At 39.3% G+C, this 17,820-nt stretch overlaps 2 long non-coding RNA genes across 2 annotated transcripts; one reads left to right on the top strand and one right to left on the bottom strand.

Annotated features, from left to right (window-relative positions):
• Positions 1-3,963: 3,963 nt before the first annotated feature.
• LOC137485834 (uncharacterized) lies at positions 3,964-17,249 on the bottom strand. The gene is made up of 3 exons (XR_011005473.1): positions 16,640-17,249; positions 9,997-10,177; positions 3,964-4,782 (listed from the first exon to the last, which is right to left on the bottom strand). It is a non-coding gene; the product is annotated as an uncharacterized lncRNA (long non-coding RNA).
• LOC137485829 (uncharacterized) lies at positions 7,537-9,491 on the top strand. Its single transcript, XR_011005471.1, has 2 exons — positions 7,537-7,691; positions 9,161-9,491. It is a non-coding gene; the product is annotated as an uncharacterized lncRNA (long non-coding RNA).
• Positions 17,250-17,820: the final 571 nt, after the last annotated feature.

Here is a 17,820-nt window from a genome sequence, read left to right on the forward strand (position 1 = left end):
GTAATACAAAGACAAGGATTAATCACACAAAAGAGCAACATAATTAATTGCAAAATCTAAGGGAGAATTTCAAGAAAGAATGCATCCTTTCATTTAGCTTACAAAAATACAATTAGTAATTATTACTGATTTCCTGGAGAAAGTCCAGAGCAGAATTAAAAATATCTTGAGTCACAGGCAAGTTCATTGGTCCATGGGGACAGACATGCTGGGCTGAGGGAAGCTTATATTTTTTCAGCAACCTTCTTGTTTTTAAAATGATCTGTGCTAAATTACATATCAGGACATTCATGATTGGGTCTGTGCCAGGACTGGGGAACTCTTATTTTTAAATGTCCATTATCTATTTTAAATAAAAAGTAAATTGGATTTCTGCATGAAAATTTTGTAAGACCTGCTGTTAAAAGTTATACTTAAAGGTCATTGTAATCCAGAAAAATCATTACAAGCAATCAGAAAAGCCATGAGCAGATCAATTTTATCTAAATTATTTTATCTCACATGGGGCAAATTGACACATTTCAGAGGAACAATATCCTTTAAAAATCTATATACCTGGGATCATCTGATCAGCCGTCACATTTGTTCCAGGCTGCATTCACATGAATTCTGTTCAGCCGGAGGCATCAAAGCAAAACTTGTAGTTGATGTTACCCATACAGGGGGCTTGTTTCATTCCTCCTTTCCTGGGACATAAACAGCTCCTGCACAGGAGCTGCTGCCTCTTCAAGGATGTGGGAGGATGCCACAAACACAGAATCACCACGCGTCTGAAACACACCCTTTTAAAGACAAAACCCTCCCACAAAAGTGTTTGGCTCTCTATCTCCACACTTGCTTGCAGCCTTTACTTCCACAGGGTATATTCAGCAGCCCCTGGGATCAGCAGATAGTTTTCTAGTTGACTTTGATAGGAATTGAATCATACCATAATGACATGCCTGAGGATAACCAGCAAATTGTCCAGCCTAGCATCTCAGATTCATGCAAAATGCTCAGGATGAGGAATTACTGTCTATTGAAATTAGTGGGGAAAAATTAATTGACATCAACTAAGAATCTGGTCAGGCAGTTTCCAAGTGCATGGAATATGTCTACAGAACCACACTGGTGTAGACACCAATAGATTCAGATAAAAAACCAATTAGTCTGGGAACACCATGATTACAGAGAAATGAAAGTCCATTGCTTGGACTTTCAAGCCAAGCTGCATGTGCGTTAACTTCCAGGCTTGTTTCAGACACTGTCTATCTTCAAAGGCACTCTCTGACAATTCTGTTTCTAATGGTATATCTCTATTACACTATTAAAAAAATAAATCAGTGCCAAACTTGATCCTAAATTCATAGTGAAGCTTGGCCCACTGGTTACAAAGAGCTGGGTTATGGTCTATAGCCCTAATGTTTTGCTGTTGACTGAGAGATGCACTCTGCTTGAGAGATCCTTGACGCAAGCAGAGCCAGCACAGTCAGACATATGTCACTGAGTCCCACACAGACCAGCAGAAGGGACAGGCGGGGGGAGAAAAGGCAGAAGGAACAAATTATTTTGGGGGCGATTCCCTAATGGAAGCAATCTGAGGAACACTAAGGTTGTTGTACCTATGCTTTGGGTAAACATGGAATAGAAAAATCCTCAAAACCTGCAACCACAAACACATCCATGTGTTTGTGGCACAAACTCCCACTGAGTAGAGTCCAGTTTGGTGTTACCCAGAATTCTTTGGCTACATTATTTTATTTCACTGTAGCCAAGTGTCTTCCTTTGCTTACTTCCTATGTTGCTGTTGAATACAGGAACAATTTGTACATCTTCTGTGGTTCATGAAAGCAAAGACAACCCATTATATTTAAAGTTCCAGGACCACAAGTCTCTCCAGAAGGATGTTGTTCTGGAAGAGCAGAATTGATGTAATTCTTTTTTCAAGTGAAGAACAGATGTGGTATTTTCTGTAAAGTCATCTTAGCAAATGCCCATGTGAAGCAGCACTGATGAAAACACAAAGTATTGAGCAATGAACTGCCTCATATAGAAATTGTCAGGGAGATTCCTATACTTACAGGGAGGTGGACTGGGTGTTCTAATAGATCTTTTCCATCTCAGTTTTTTATCACTATGATTCATGCTAATTGTTAGTGGGAAATCACTTAGTGTCTAATAGAGGTGACACATTCAGTTCTTTTTAGTCATTGCACATATATTGTATTTGTGGTGAAAGAAAGGGTTTATTTCTCTTCTCCTTTCCCCAGAAGCATGTTTGGATTTCATGCATAAATAGTCTTTCTTCCCTTAATCTGATTCACATGACAGTATGCATTTGCATAAAGCTTCTTCTTGGGTAAACCATTCAAACCTTTATCTAGAGAGAGTAGACATGTCACAGAATTATGTCCTGCTTTACAAGACAGCTTCTTTCTTTTTCCTTTCCTTCCTGATGCATTATTTGTAGCATATGCTAATTTATTATAATGGTTATTAAGAGCACAAGGCCTTGCCTTTCAGCTTTCCACATTTCCCCAGGCATAACCTAACATTCCTGTCCTTTCAGCTGTGCTCATCTTCTCCTGTCAGGAAGTAAAGAACAATTAATACATATGGCACATAAAAATATTCACACCAACCCACTCATTATTTGTTGTGGCTACATCTCCAGTGTGCTTAGTGCTTTCTAGACATCCAAGCTGGATCTGCCCCAGCAAGAACATGAATTGTAACGTATCATAAAGCTGCTCATTTTTGCCACACCACCTTTGGATGGTCAAAGGGACAGTACTATAGTTTAGCCTAAAATCTATCTCTGGGCCAAGTAAAGCTCAGACTCAGATCTGGCACTTTAAATTCTTCCAATCTCTGCTTCAGAGATACTCACCAGTTGAGAGAGGATGAGGAGTTAAGTTAGGATAGCAATTGCTCCCGCTGGCTTTCTGCCATCTTGAATGAAAAGTCTTACACCTGGTTGCTCCACTCAGGAGCCCTCTAGACCAGGAGTGAAGAGCACTCTCCCTTTTCACGTCAAACACAGCCAGTTCTGTAACCAAGAAGGAAGGTTTCATACTCCCATCCTACCTCCTTCCTTAATTCCATGTGGAAAAGCTCCTACCTGAGGGTGAGTCCATACTCTAAAACTTTGAGCTGTTGTTAAGACAACAGAGCCATACTGGGATAAAACTAAGGCCTGACTCTCTCTGGCTTCCATTTTGGCCCTTTTTTAGTTCTGGAATTCATGGCAATATCATTCTGAACTCAAAGACCTAGTGCATGTAATAACTCATATCTGTGCCTATGTAACTGAAGGAAAAGAGACCCAGTCTGTGCAATCTCAGTTTTGAAAAAATGTAACCTAGATATACATTAATAGGATAGATATAAATTATTATAGATTATATACATTATTATAATCTTTATAATCTAGATATATTTAATGGATTTTAATAGATGATAAAATTGCACTGGACATTTTTATGAAATCAAGTTACTTTTGTCCCAGTCCTAAAATAAAAGTTTGAACAGATCCAGTATCAATATTTTTCCTCTTGATAAAACATTATATGTTTTATAAAGCCAAAATCTATAAAAAATTCACCAAGATATTACTTTCCATGGAGTCAGAAAGTCTCAAGTTGAAACAGTATTTACTATCATAACTGAATTTTAAAGTATCTTCTTGGGAAAAAGAAGTATTGATAGATGTGATCTCAACATGAAATCAACAGTTAGAGCAACAATAGATTAATATCCATTCAACAGAAAGCTGGAATTGTGTCAAAGCGTTTGGTGACACCATAAACCACAAAAGCACAAGCCAGGTTTCCTCTCCTATGGCAAGATTTTGAATTTGCAGCTCAGCTGAAGTGTCTTTTGGTGAGCTAACAGAGCGATAAACATAGCAATACATCACTGTGTGCATGTTTAGATACCCACATAAAATATTCAGAGAAGTTAGAGGAATGCAGGTAGGTAATGGTAATGGTTTCCAGAATGGGGCCCTGTATTTTCAAAATGGAGCAACAGTCCCTAATTATCAGACATACTTAAAGTCCATGCAAACTAAAGAAGGTGAAGGTTACGTATTATGTTCAAAATTTAGTAACTGGGAAATTAATCCTTTGAAGAGGCAGAAATTATTCTGTGGGAGGCAACTATTGCCCTTCTGCTGCTCAGTGCAACCTTTCCATTCCTAAATATTCCATGTTGAGTAATATATTACAAAAAGGAGAAACTATTATGCATGTGCACATCCAGTTAATTTCTTAAGGAAAGTGGTCTGTCTCATCTCCAAACAAGTGTTTTCTAAGGAAAGGAGAAGTAAGGTAAATCAGAGAATTCCTCTATTATGAACAAACAGCCATTGAAGTTTACAGTTCAGAATCACTTTGGTACCCAACATCTTGTGGTATTGAGTTATCTCCTTGGCTGATGGAGATAACCATTCACAGGAAGACTTTGTTTTGCTTTTTGGATCTGGAGAGCTGTCATTACCACAAAACAACCACAATGCTGTGCTGCTTGGGCAGAGCTAATGGCCTGTCTGTAATCAAGTTATTCTGCTCAGCAAAGAGAGACACAAACATGTATCTTGAAAGGGGAAATGCTCACAGTACTTAGCACACTTCCAGCTGCCTTACACCCCATGGGTGTTCCACTCTTTGATGAACCTGGGGTTTCCTTTGATGCCTGCAGTGTATTCTTTCATAGACTTGCATGTACACTGTGCACAGTTTCCTCAGTAAGGAGTTCTTTCCTTCTGCATCCTCAAAGTCCTGTTCTAACTTAACCCAAGTCCTAAAGAGAAATTAGACAAAAGAAAGAGAGGAAAAATTCACCAAAAAGGGAGGTCCTGATAAGCATACCTCAGACATATTCCTTTGTATCTCCTGTAGTGATCAGGTACCCAGCCCTTACGTATAAAGAGCACCCTTATGATAAGCAAGCATCTTTCCCACAGGAGCGGGGGCTCCACTAAGACTCAGGTTGGATTTTACCCCATCCACTCAAATTTCTCTCCTGTTTTTGTTATTGCTACAGCCTGCACAACAGAAGAAGATGAAGTACAGGAGTGAGAGTGCCAGTGAAAGGAAGAGCTACTGGAGGCAACCCCTTTTTCTTCCAACAAGCTGGATTTGCAAAAGATCTGCACCATATCAGTTTAAGGAGTGTGTATGTCTACTTGTTTTTCTCAGTCTGTCCACAATGGCTATTCCACAGGATAAGACCCTGTGGTTGAGAGACATCTAGGAGATGGTGGCAACACCAGGCTATCCCTAATTTTTTTTTATCACAATATATTCCTCTCCATTATTTGTTATTAATTTATTGTCAAATTTGGAAAAAAAAAAAGAAAAAAAGAAATACTTGAACCAAAAGACAAGATTCTCAGTTTGAGTTCAAACTAGTCCCTCAATGGGACTGATATATACCACATCCTAAGGCAGGAAAGTCTTGGACAATGGCTTACTCAAGGGCAAACACTGACAAAGGGATGGAGGGATCACCTTTACTCTTTGTACTGTTCTGACTTCATTGTTCCAGTTCTTCATGCAAAATCCCTGCTATGGAAGGATTCTTCTGCTTTTGGTGTGTTGTGGTTAACAGAAGAAAAGTGTGGCAATGAAAGACATTTATCTCCCACTGCCCAACATGCTTTCCCACTCTGTTTTAATATCCAAACCCACTCCAAGCTGCTTTTTTTATTCCTCCTGTCAAACTGAAGATTCATTTGCAGAACGGTTTTAGGAACCACTGCTCTAAAGCATAGAGGGACCAAAACAATAGTACAGCTATTTAGAGACTTGTCTTTTCTTTGCTAAAGGAGTGCCAGGGAACAGTGTCTGCTATAGGAGAGCTGAAATGAGCAATGTGACAGAAATCTATTTGTGGATAAGCCCCTATAGCCACAGAATAATGGCAACACCCTAGGAATCCCTAAAGATTGACCTTCTCACAAATACAAATCTGCTATACCAAGAGAGCACTGCCTGCTGAGACTGCTTGTGCTGCAAGAGGACACTGAACTTTGGTGTACCTGTCCTAGAGGTCTCCCAAAGCTAACAAAATGAACCTGTAGCTAAGAAAAATTGCATAAACCAATGTTAGTGACAAAAGTTAGGACTTGAGTTTCTGGGGGGAAGAATGGCTGCTTTTTCTTGCTAAGATCACTAACAGCTGAAGAAATCCAACAACCTTTCTTTATGAGCCCCTTAGAGCTTCTAAAATGGTATTAGCTATTATCATAGTTAATGTTGCTTGATGTGGAAATATAAACTTGGGAAAACAAGTACTAAAACATTTGTGTAAATGTAACTCCTGACATTTATGTTTATTAATTTGCTTTTGAGCAGTTTTCCATATTAAAAAAGAGATTGATTACTCTGAATGTGGAAAATATCATGTTGCCACTAATATATATTATTTAATTACAAAAGCAATAGAAAGAGGGTTTTAATATAATTCTCCTGCACAATTCTGTATGTAAGATTTGTTAAAAACACGCTTGACAAGAAACAGATATGTTGAAAGACATCAATAAATGTACTGATTAAAAGTTTGAGACACTTTAAAAATATGGAGCAAAGGCTGACTATTCTAATTACCTGAGACATGTGACATCAATTGTCCTTAATACTTTAAGAATGACAGATTACAAATGAGTAGATATTAGGGCTTTCTGCTCTGTTGCTTGCTGAAGAATCTGTTAAAGGACAAGTACTTGGATATGTCACCTTGTGTCTGGGGAAGGGAGGGGAGTAGAGAAGAATGAAAGGATGATGATGAGAAAAGTGAGATTATCTCAATGTTGCATTCTTTCCTAAATCCAAAGTGGGAATTGAGTCTTGAGGAGAAAACAATGCTTTGTGTTTTTCAATTAGAAATACCTAAAGGTATATGCAGCTAAGCTTCAAGCATTAGCTCCCCTTCACAGCTCTGAGGAGCACTAAGAAACTGCACAGACCATATTTCCCATAAAAATAAAAAGAGGAATTAATTCTCTTTAGTGCGGGACATAGCCTGCTGACCAAGTTGTTTGATGCTTTCAAAAGGCTCAAAACAATAATTAAACTTCTAATGATGTTAATACTAACTCTTAGTTAAACAAAGATTACAAAGCAAGTCTGTGAGCATCTTTGCCCTCAAACAGAAAAGGCATACCCAGGATCCATCTCTGCTCCTCTACAGTCAGGGAGAGCATGGATTGAGGTTAGCAAGTGTGGCGTTTCCTTAAAGGAATGATTTTTACATGGAAGCAGACTGTGAGAATTACACTGTGATGCCAGAATTAGCACAGTCATCAAGTGTGCATCTCCTGCCTAAAATAAGCCATAATTTGCTTCTTTCCAGCATGTAAGCCTGGCAGGAACCCTTTGCTGTTGCATTTTATACACAGGCACAGGAGGCAACGAACAGCCAGCAAAGTCACACCACAAACACAGCGAGTGCTATGGCCAGGAGTTCCTCTCAGGACAGCCACCACAAACAGCTGCAGCCTATGGCAGGGCACAGGGTGACAGCCTCCCCTGGCAGAGGATCCCATGGCAGCAGGGCTGGAGTTGACCTAAATAACACAGCCTGGTCTTTGGCCCTCTGTGTGTGACAGACAAGGGGTGTGCGTTCTCCCAGTGACCAGTGCTCATGCATGAACGCCTTCCTGCCACTCTTGACACAACCTCATTGAAACTGCTGACCTCGCCGGGGAGGTATTTATGACATGTTCATTACCCAGAGCCTGAACACCTGGAAGAGAAAAGGCTCTGGATTCTATTACCAATCCTCTAAGTTGTCCTGTTTCACTAATTACTTTTAATTCTCATTTATTACAAATAATATAGCTACTTCTCTGCCCATTTTTCTTTCTGCACAAAATGCAATGCAGAAAAATTATTTACTCTAAGTCACCAAGTAAGAAAATGAGACAATATTTCTCTTCAATTCCATGAGAAAGAAAATTGCTTTAAAAATTATTTATGCATAAAATAATAATGTTTATTTATGTAAATACATATTGGCATCTATTGTCCCAAACACAATTAACATTCCTTTTCCAGAGAATAATTCACAGGCAGTGACTGAATATAAAATGCAGCTCTTGAGAAGAAAGATTTCGACAAACACAAATAGCAATGCTCCTAAATATATCGTAATGGTTAAGAAACACAACAAAACCAATAAACCACTGATAGCCATTATAAATTCAGCAGTGGATTAGTTAATATCACAGTCCTCTGAACACATTTACCCTCCCTGGATTTTAGCAACACAACCTCCCTTGTAGATACAAAATGCCAGTTAAATAGAGGCCTGTTCTTCTGTGGCTTTCCCGGAATTTAACCCAAGATTAACTCTAGCTAGTACATCTATGATGCTATCTGGTACCCACACTGCACATGAGACTGATGATAAATGTTTCTGTAAGGGTTTTTTTTCAGAAAGACCAATCCCTTTAGAGTGAAGAAAGTAAAATAACGGCAGAAAAAAGGCCCAAATTTTAAAGCCTCAAAACATGGGCTCCTTATTTCCCCAGTGATAGGCTTAGAAAAAATTGTGGGTAGCAGCAGTGCCCAGAATTCTCAATAAAAATTTTAAGTGGTTTTGCTCAGAAATACTTCTTAAAAGTACTTAAAAAAAGAGGACTCGACATTATTTGGTGTTCTTCTGAAAGCATATAAGGTAAGAGAGAAAGGCAAAATATAAAGGCAACAGGAAAGTGCCCTCTGCCAGGACCAGAAAATAAATTGAAAGCAGCCCTATAAAACACTTACTTATAGCATAAAATCAGTGAAGAGGTAGAAATCGAACTGGAGAATTGACTTCTCATCCTCTCACTTTACTCCCTCTTTGAAAACAATCATAAAAATGTGAAGCAATTTGGTGGAATGGCCCGTTCTCCTGTTAGACTCCTCAATGCATTTAACTTCTTATAGTTATTCTTAAGTGCTTCATTAGACAAACAATTATATGATTCATGCACATCTAGGACAGAAAATATTTTAGTGAACTATTACAGTTCTTAACTCTACATTCTTATGGTCAAAACCGCAGGGAGACAGGACAAATTTACCTATAAAACCACACAAGGTTTTTCATTTTCCCTAAGGTATAAGAACTAGATATAACTACAATTAAACCTTTACTTTCATGAAAATATTTTCTTACTACTTCTGTCCAGGTGTGACAAACTCATTTGTATTTCAAGGACTTGGTGAAATAAGAGTTCTGAGACAATTGAAAGACTTTAAGAGACTGAGCCTACAGAAAACAAGGTAACTTCCTCCAACAAAAAGCATCACAATGTGGCTTTTCAGAAAGAAAATTTCCAGCTTGAAGATGTTCCAAAGCACATTTTCTCCCAAGAGTGCTTGCTAAAGGAAAGAAAATACAAAAGGAAGAATATTGCAAAAGAGAAGAAAATCCACCTAACTCGAACTACAGCCATTTTCTTGTATGATAAGTCCAAAGCCAGGTGGCTAGAATAAAAGATTGGTGTTTATCTGTTAGAAGATCTGGGGCTGATTCATTCTATTTACTGCAGCAAGCTCACCTGTGAGGCTTTATAGATGCCTTGGGGGAAAAAAAGCTCAGCAGGGGTTAACTTCTTGTTGTGGGGGAAGAAAGGAGAGGTGAGATTTGAGTTTTAATTGATGCAAGGGGAAATCCCCTCTCTTTTATATACCTGGTTCAGAGAAAAACACAGATAATAACAATAATTAAAAAAAGTCTTAGGAGCACAATTCTTTAAGCATTTCCAGGTCATCTTGGAGGTGGGGGAAGGGAGTTATCATTATAAAAGCTTCCCTGAGGTTCAGTAGGGAACTCAGTTGTGAGATTTGTAGGAAGCTTTAACTTGTGTGAAATCTGTGAGTTTATTGCTTGAATTAATTCTGAACTGAGGAATAAAGTATACTTAATGCACTTTTAAAGCACTGTTTTACTTTCCCGTTTGTTTCTATAAAAGGATGCTTTCCAAGCTGATCTGTGCAGTATATTTGTCCCTCTGGGTTTTACCTTAATTTGCTTGCTTGATCCAGAACTAAGAGACTTGAATATCTGGTCCCAGAAGTTATTCTTTCGTTGTGTACCACTGTCATTTCTGTCTTGCTTTCCATTTAAAAGATTCCAGCTTCCAAGATTGCAGTTTTCAGGTACTAGAAACCTAAAATGGCAACGCTTCTCTACAGTGTAGTAACTGCAAAGATAAAAGAAATCAGTTAAAAAACCCAGAACAGTATTTTTAGTCCAATTTGCAGTTGATGTGGGATAAAACAGCAGCCTGTTTAAAACTAAAAGCGAGAACAAAAAAACCCCTAACTTTTACATATGGCTGCAAGGCAGTTAATTTTGAGCAAAAACCCTCTAAAGCTATTCCAAACCTACTTGCTTGTAGAGGCAAGGTTTTTCTATAGCAGCAGACATGTGGAGGTGTGTTGCCCTGTGCTCTGCAGGGTTAGCAGATCCGCTCCCACCAGCCCCCTTGCCCATGAGCTGCCAAAGGCCACCTCAAATAGCACAGCAGCAGAAGGTAGTGACACACCTCACCCCTTTTATGTCAGAAAGATATTTTCATGTCCTCCCCCACATTTCTTCACTGTCTGAAAAAATACCTGAAGAATTATATTACATTTTCTGGACAATTTGATTAAGAAACACTGCTGGCAAATAGTAATGTTTCACATTTGCCCTTTTTTGTTGTTTTTCTGCATCTAGCTCCTTGTTAGGGTAGGCAGCTACCTACTTTGTCTACCCTTAAAGCTGGTCCTGACAAATGCTATGTTGTATTCCAACTGAGTCTACAAAGTTTACAGAATAACAGGGCTGCTTTAATGTGGCAAATGGAAGGGCTGGAGATAGGGTAAAATTACTTTGACATTTAAAAAGTCCAGCCCCTTTTGCTTTACACTTTTACTTAGTGATGGAGTTGAGAAACATTTAGAAAAATAAAGCTTTACAGTTTCCTGTTAAATCTAACTATTTCATACTGTGTAATTAATTGTGCCCTCGCTCTTTCAATCCTCTCAAACTGAAATTAATTACATTGTGGGAAGCCATGATTTTTACAAAGATGTGTAGTTTAAAAATTGAAGAAACACTGATTCAAAGAACAAAGTGAGACAAACATAATAAACATTCTGTCTGGGGGAGAAATGAGCCTGTTTCTTCATCTCTTGTCAGCTGGAGTCTCTGAATTCCCCCACCTCGGTACATCTCATGTGAGTAATTTGGAGTATTTGACGTGTGGATGTACAGTACGGCAACATGGAAATCTTCTGGCTCCACAGCACTAATGGAGCTTCATCTGTTATGCTTTGTCAGCTGCACGTGACACAAAAAAATACCCAGTTTAACCTTCCATCCCATTTAATATCCAGGATCAATTGATGATGGAAAATTGGAGACTGAAGTTATTTGTCCTTGGTCCATTTATTTGTTTCACAGAGTGGGAAAAGTAGCTGTATGCTGTTGATTTTACTGTTCTGTAACTCAAAAAGGAAATAGTACTGTGGGTTTTTTTACTATTTTTCTGCAGTCTGGCCTGACCTGAGCCACACAGCTGCTGGCAACAGTGCAAGGCCAAGCAGTGGGATGAAACACCAATAGCAAATGTTCTTGTCACTGCTTCCCACACAGGTCCTACTGCACCTCTCCTTCGGGGTCATTCTGTCTCTGGAGGCACATGCCATCCTGCCCATAAAGGAAACAAAGAAACTTCATTGCTGCAGTGTCAGACCAAAACCAATATAGATCCTAAAGGTCAGAAGGGTGATAACTCCACAAATCTGGCCATGATAACTTCATCACACTGTAGAAGGATTGAACAATGTCATCCTAATTTAAATGCCTGACGTCTGGCCCTCTTATTCCATAGTGAAGCAAACAAGAAAACAGAAGTAAAGGAGCCTGAAGTTTCTGGGGAATGTGGGCATGCCAATAAAATATTCATAGAACCAAACATAAACCTTGCATGAAGAAGGTACAGAAGAAGTTAGGAATTTTACTACCAGCTCTGGTAGTAGCAGCTGTGTCTGCATAGGGGCAGGACAAGATGTAGTTGTTTTTCCCCAGGACCAACTAAGCAAGGACTAGGAGTCCAACCAGCTTTCTCCAAGAAGCTCTAGAGAGCTGCATCCAGTGCTTCCCACCAAGAGGACTGGAACATGGCCACTGCTTTCACGGATATGGGCACCAGGTCTTTCATGTCGGCAGCTGCTTTGCCGGTCCCAGTGGATTACGCTGCTGACCGGGGATGAGATCTCCTGTCACTACCTTGAGCTCTGCACCTGACTGAAGTGATTTTTCCTGGCATCTGCCTGCGTGTTGAGTCAAACCCACCTGCAAACTTAAAGTAGAAAAATGTAGCTAATAATCAAACAAATCCTTTCAAGGAGACTGGAGGGCAGGAAGAAGGAATAATTGCAATACAAATAACCAAAAAGGGAAAAAAGGTTTGGCTGAGATCTAAAAAGGACTTGTGAGATGAGTATTTACTGTGCCTGGTAGTTAAATATCTGGCTGCCTACATGGGTTTATTACCCCAAGTTAAGTACTGAGGACCTTCACAGACAGTCGGGCCTTAGTTGCTCAGAAGAATTAAAGCAGTTGTAAGTATCTGCTCAGCCCCTGAGAATAAAGTCCTAAAATCCACCAGCTGGAGGAGAGAACTGCCCAACCTAAAGTAGTAAAAGGCCAGTATTTCTAACTTGTAAAGAGAACAAATTCTATATTGATTTGAATGTGCCTGTGGAGAACACTAACCTGGATTTAGCCAAAGCTGTTTCCAAACTGCAGGTAAAAAGAAATGCAGAAAGAAATGTTGATCTGTCTCCTCCATTTGTTGTTCTTTAAATGAGGCATGAGCCTGCTTTTAATGAGTAACCTGAGAGACAAAAGGAGGGCTCTTAGCTTAGGTGGGAAATTCCCAGGAATTCAGGACCAAAATCCTGCTTTTCAGTGAGGTGAAACTATTTTCCGAATTTTTACCCCAAGACAGAGCAACTCATACATTAAAAGTCTGTATTGCTCAGGGAATCAAATCACTTGCTACAGCTCCTGTAGTAATTTCTCAAAACAAAACATATTTGTCTTTTGCATTAAAAAATTTAAGATACTCAACTCACATGCCATGCTAAGGGAATTCTTGTTTGCAACAACAGTAACAACATAGAGCCAAAATACTCCACGTGGTAGCATACAGGAAAAGAAAACCTCTGTTCCTCAGATATTTCAATCTTTTGGACAGAAAAATAGCGAACACAAATCATTATGCTTTAACTCACTGATTATCTTCTCAGAGACCTCCAAAACTCCATGTACCAGGAATCCATCCATGCACTACACCAGCTTTTGCTGTTTCCTTTTCCATGTCTTTCAGAGTCATTGTGTGGGAATATTCTGGGGCATGATGTACTTGCTACTTTGAACCAGATATTGAACAGACAATGCCCCATTGCTATTGTCTTGGCAATATCTCACTATCATTAAAGAAAAAATAGATTTATAGGATGTCTAACAATCATTGCTACTGTTAATAATACTATTCACATATTTTTATTATTTACTATTAGCTATTGTTATTTATACCATCTTAATAAAATCTTAACATGTGTAAGGTGTTTATTACTTAATAAAGTAAAAATGCATGCTGTTATACAGCGCTCCCTTTCAGCTTCCTTTCTCTTGGTTGCTCTTTACCTACTGGAGGGACACAGCCAAAGGATATGACAGTGGCAAAAATATTTCTGAGGTGGGAAAATCCTTCCCCATTGAGAGAATTCTTTGCCACAGCTGGCTGTAGTACAAAACACCTGAACCCAAACAGGACTTTCAAGGAAGTCCCGTATTTCAAACTTTTTCAGTAGTGTTATGGTGTTATTTTCTAACCTGCAGGGATTTATAGGCTCAAAGCTGCACTCATAAGTTGTTTTAATCACAGGAGTACCATGTGAAGTATGTTCAGGAATGTTTCTACGGAGTCACTTTATACACTGCCTTGTAGCTGCTCTCATTTTCTGAACAGAAGCCAGCTGAGGGTAAGCACCTTCCCATCTTACTTGTCATGAAAAAGATATTCCAAGGCAGTAAGTCTCAACTTTTTTTTTTTTTTTTTTTTTTTTTTAATGTGAAAACCTGAAAACTCTTTCCAGGGAAAAAGGGATCAGGCTAAAACCTGTTAACAGTAAGACTGTTTTCACAGGATTTTTTGCAGAGTCCCTCTGTCTTCTCTTTCCAGATCGGCTCAGACCATGGGTTGAAAAACATTGCTCTGAAGTTGGTTTCCAAATGACAACACAAAGCAATGAAACAGAAATCCCTCTGGCACTACTGTACTATATTAGAATATTTTAGAACTACAGGGAAAATGGATGTTTCATCTAAGAAGGAAAACATAAAGTTGTTTCACAGGGACATAACCTCATATATTTTCAGAAAGTGTAATTGTGTCTTAATTAATTAAGCAATTTAAAAGCCTGTAATGAATTAAAGATTTTATTTCCTTGTTGTTGCATAATGGTTGGAAACTAAATTTCTTAGAGATAAGACATCAAGTGCTTAACCTGGGTTACTGTGCTGTGTTCCCTGACAATCCTCAGGTGAGATTGAGTTTCTGAAGCAATTTTACTTTTTGCTGTGTTGTTCTTTAATCAAAGTTGTGCAGTCCTAAAGTTACAGGTGTGAAGATCACACCTTGTATCCTTCCTTACCCTCATAAACATGCATCAGATTGAGATGGGTTGGTGACCATCTTTTTATTTTGGTAATTTTTTTAACAGTCTTACAGGAAAAGTGCTGGGGTTTGAAGTGTGCTTTGGGGATTTAGACACCTTCTACCTTCTGTGGCATTTTATGGGTAATTTGGTGGTATCCTGGAGCATAAAACAATTTGCTGTGGATTTGTAATGAGCTGGTTATCTTATTTCCCTTTGCAAATCAAATTAAAGAAACAAACTGGGAAATGCTCTGTTTGAAGAATGGGTGTTTTTTTTTTTTTAACAGACAAAGCAGATAAAAGCTGATATTAGCATTCTTACATTTAGTTCCTGTGACTATAGACATTCTAGATATTAACCTGTTTAATATGAATACTGTCTCACAAAATGCTGGTAATAAGAGCTAAACTGTGCTGTATTTAATTTCATTCCCGCTGATAGCATTTATCAGCAAAATCTGGATTTAAAACCCCCCAAAATATGCAATTTAAGCCTCATCATAACTGGACTGCTGAGGAGGAAAGTGAGGGGATTATCTGGAGCCTGGAAGCACAAATATAAGAGTGTATTGTCAGCATGGGCTATAGGCCTTTTAGCAAATGGTAGTGTAAGCTTCAGCTGACAGGCCTTTTCACAACTGACAGATGAAAATATGAAACTTAAATTCTTCATGACAGATAGCTGTGCTGAATGAAGAGGCCAATGAGACAGTGCTGGGCTGGGAGCGAGAGTGACAAATACAGACCCACTGTCTACAGCGCAGGATGGCTCTTTGTAACTCACACACAATTCATTCCTCAAGTCTCCCCCATTTTGCCAAGCAAACTGTTATAGCAGACTGGGGTTTTTTTCCCTCTCTTTTTCTTTCAGATCAACGTTTTTTTTAGTAGATGAATGCCAAGTTTTAAAAGACAGGGGTGGAAGATTAAATCTAATGTGCAGGCATGAAAGATGTTTCCTGGATGCTTCTCCATTGGACTTTTCCACCCAATCTAACACACTGCTACTGTAGGAAGCTTATTCACTGGTTTATGAACTGTGTTTAATCCTCAGTGTTGCAGAGCTTTGTCAAAGTTTTTTAAAAATTGTATTTTGAAATCACTGCTCCTTTCTGTCAGCACCCCACCTCTCCAGCCCTGCCTGCTCATATGGTTGCATTCCCAACCAGGATGCTCCTCGGTGCAGGATGGGACTTCTGGCATGAGATGGAGGTCCTGGGAGTTGAGTCCAGCCCAGGCCCTGCCTCCAGATGTGGTTTTGTAGTAGGAAAAGCACAGGGCAAGGTTCTGTGCAGCCAGACGGGCCCTGTACATCTTTGCTTGCGGAGCTTTCTCATGGCTCCACCACTGGTGTCTGCTGCACCTGCCCACAGGGAGATCACTCTCCCGTGGCCCCAAGAGACTCCTGAGGAGCAGCTGCCTCCTGTGGACAAGCAGCTCTTGCAGATGTTGCTACCTCATCTGCCAGCACCACTTTCCAAGCTAGTCACCTTCAAGCCATGCTTTGTCCAAGAGCTGGCCTGTATGGTTGCCAGAGAGTTTCCTGGCAGGAAAGCTCCTTGGCTTGGTGTCCTGAAGGGCACCACATCAGATGATGGCAAAGGTCTCCTCTGGCCCTTAACTCTATGAAAAAGAAGAAAACACACAGGCAGGTTTTGTTGGTTTGTTTGCTTCTCCTTTGCAGAGGGAAGTGCCCAGCTATGGAGCTGTTATGGTATCCCCTGTGTTTTCAGCCTCATTACTGGGTTATAAAAAGGGGAGATAGGAGCCAAAAAAAACAACACACAGTATGGCCTCTGGTCAATCCCAGAGTCATTACCTCCACAGAGTTCCCTCTGAAGTCAGTGGACTGCAGGATCCAATCCTTAGTATTTGTCTTCTTTTATACAATTTGTAATCATCAATACAAAAAACCAGAAAACCCTAAGGTAACACGCTAATTCTTACCAGATGTACTGTATGTATCCTTATATGCTAGAAGCCTGGCAGGACTGCAATGTCACAACAGACATTTACTGAAGTACCTGGGGAAATGTAACAAAAAGTGTTAGTAGAAAATGGTCTTTCAGCTAAATTACCTAATATATTTGCTAATGGTATCTGATTTAAAAGCCATAAAAATACTAAGTTAAAAGCACATTAGAAGATGTGGTATATTTATAAGTGTTTGTCACCTTGGCAACAAAAGAGAAATTCCAAATCTAACTCTAGCTTTCATGGGCCAAGACCTTTGAAAATTGATAAATACCTACTCTTTATAGCAATGATCTTCTCTCAGTGAAGAAATACCCCACTATAAAAGGAAGTTCTTCATTGCATAAGAAAATTTCTAATAGCTTTCAGCTATGGTTTTGCCCTGTCTGCCCACTGTAGCATAATTTATAAAGTCTTGACAATGAAAACAATATGTTTGTAGATATGGTAAAGCACTGATCTTTTTTGTAGCCTTCTTGTAACTTTGAGCCCTAATTTCCTTTCTACAAGCCAGGTTTCTTAGCACCTTTCTGAGCTCTAACCTGGCCTGAGTCAGTTTGCAGATCTATAGCTCTGCCCTGATGGCTGTAGAAAGAGCAGCCATCAGGGCAGAGCTATATTTACAAGAGCTATAGAGCCCCCGGGGAGGTGGGGGGGCCTCTTTTTTCCTGCCTGTGAATAGCTGTGCCACAACCACTAAACTATGCATGCCTTGATAAATGAAGTACCAGTTTCAGCTCTGCCTTCCCACATAATATATGGTCCCATAAAACTGCACTTTAAGACTAAAAGGAAAGCTATTTGCTCACTTGTAATGCAAATGCTTCCAGTATATTACCTCTGCGTACAACTGGGTATAGATCCTTATTATGTTAATTCTCTCCACTGGTTTGCCCACTGCTCATGGATGAAGATCATAGGGACAGATCTACACAAAGAATTAACAGTAACAAAAAAAATATTCATGCTGTCCCATGGACCCCTCCAACACTGCAAAATTCTGTTTTGTGGCAACAAGTTTCCCTGAGGAACAGGGAGTCCAATTAACTATGAAAAAGAATGTGCCCATAACTAAGCATTACCCAGCACAATTGCCCTATACTAGTATCCTCACTTCTGATGGAACTGATTAAAAAACTTGATCACAAAAAAAA

Source organism: Anomalospiza imberbis, chromosome 1 (assembly GCF_031753505.1).
Source record: "Anomalospiza imberbis isolate Cuckoo-Finch-1a 21T00152 chromosome 1, ASM3175350v1, whole genome shotgun sequence".
NCBI lineage: Eukaryota > Metazoa > Chordata > Aves > Passeriformes > Viduidae > Anomalospiza > Anomalospiza imberbis.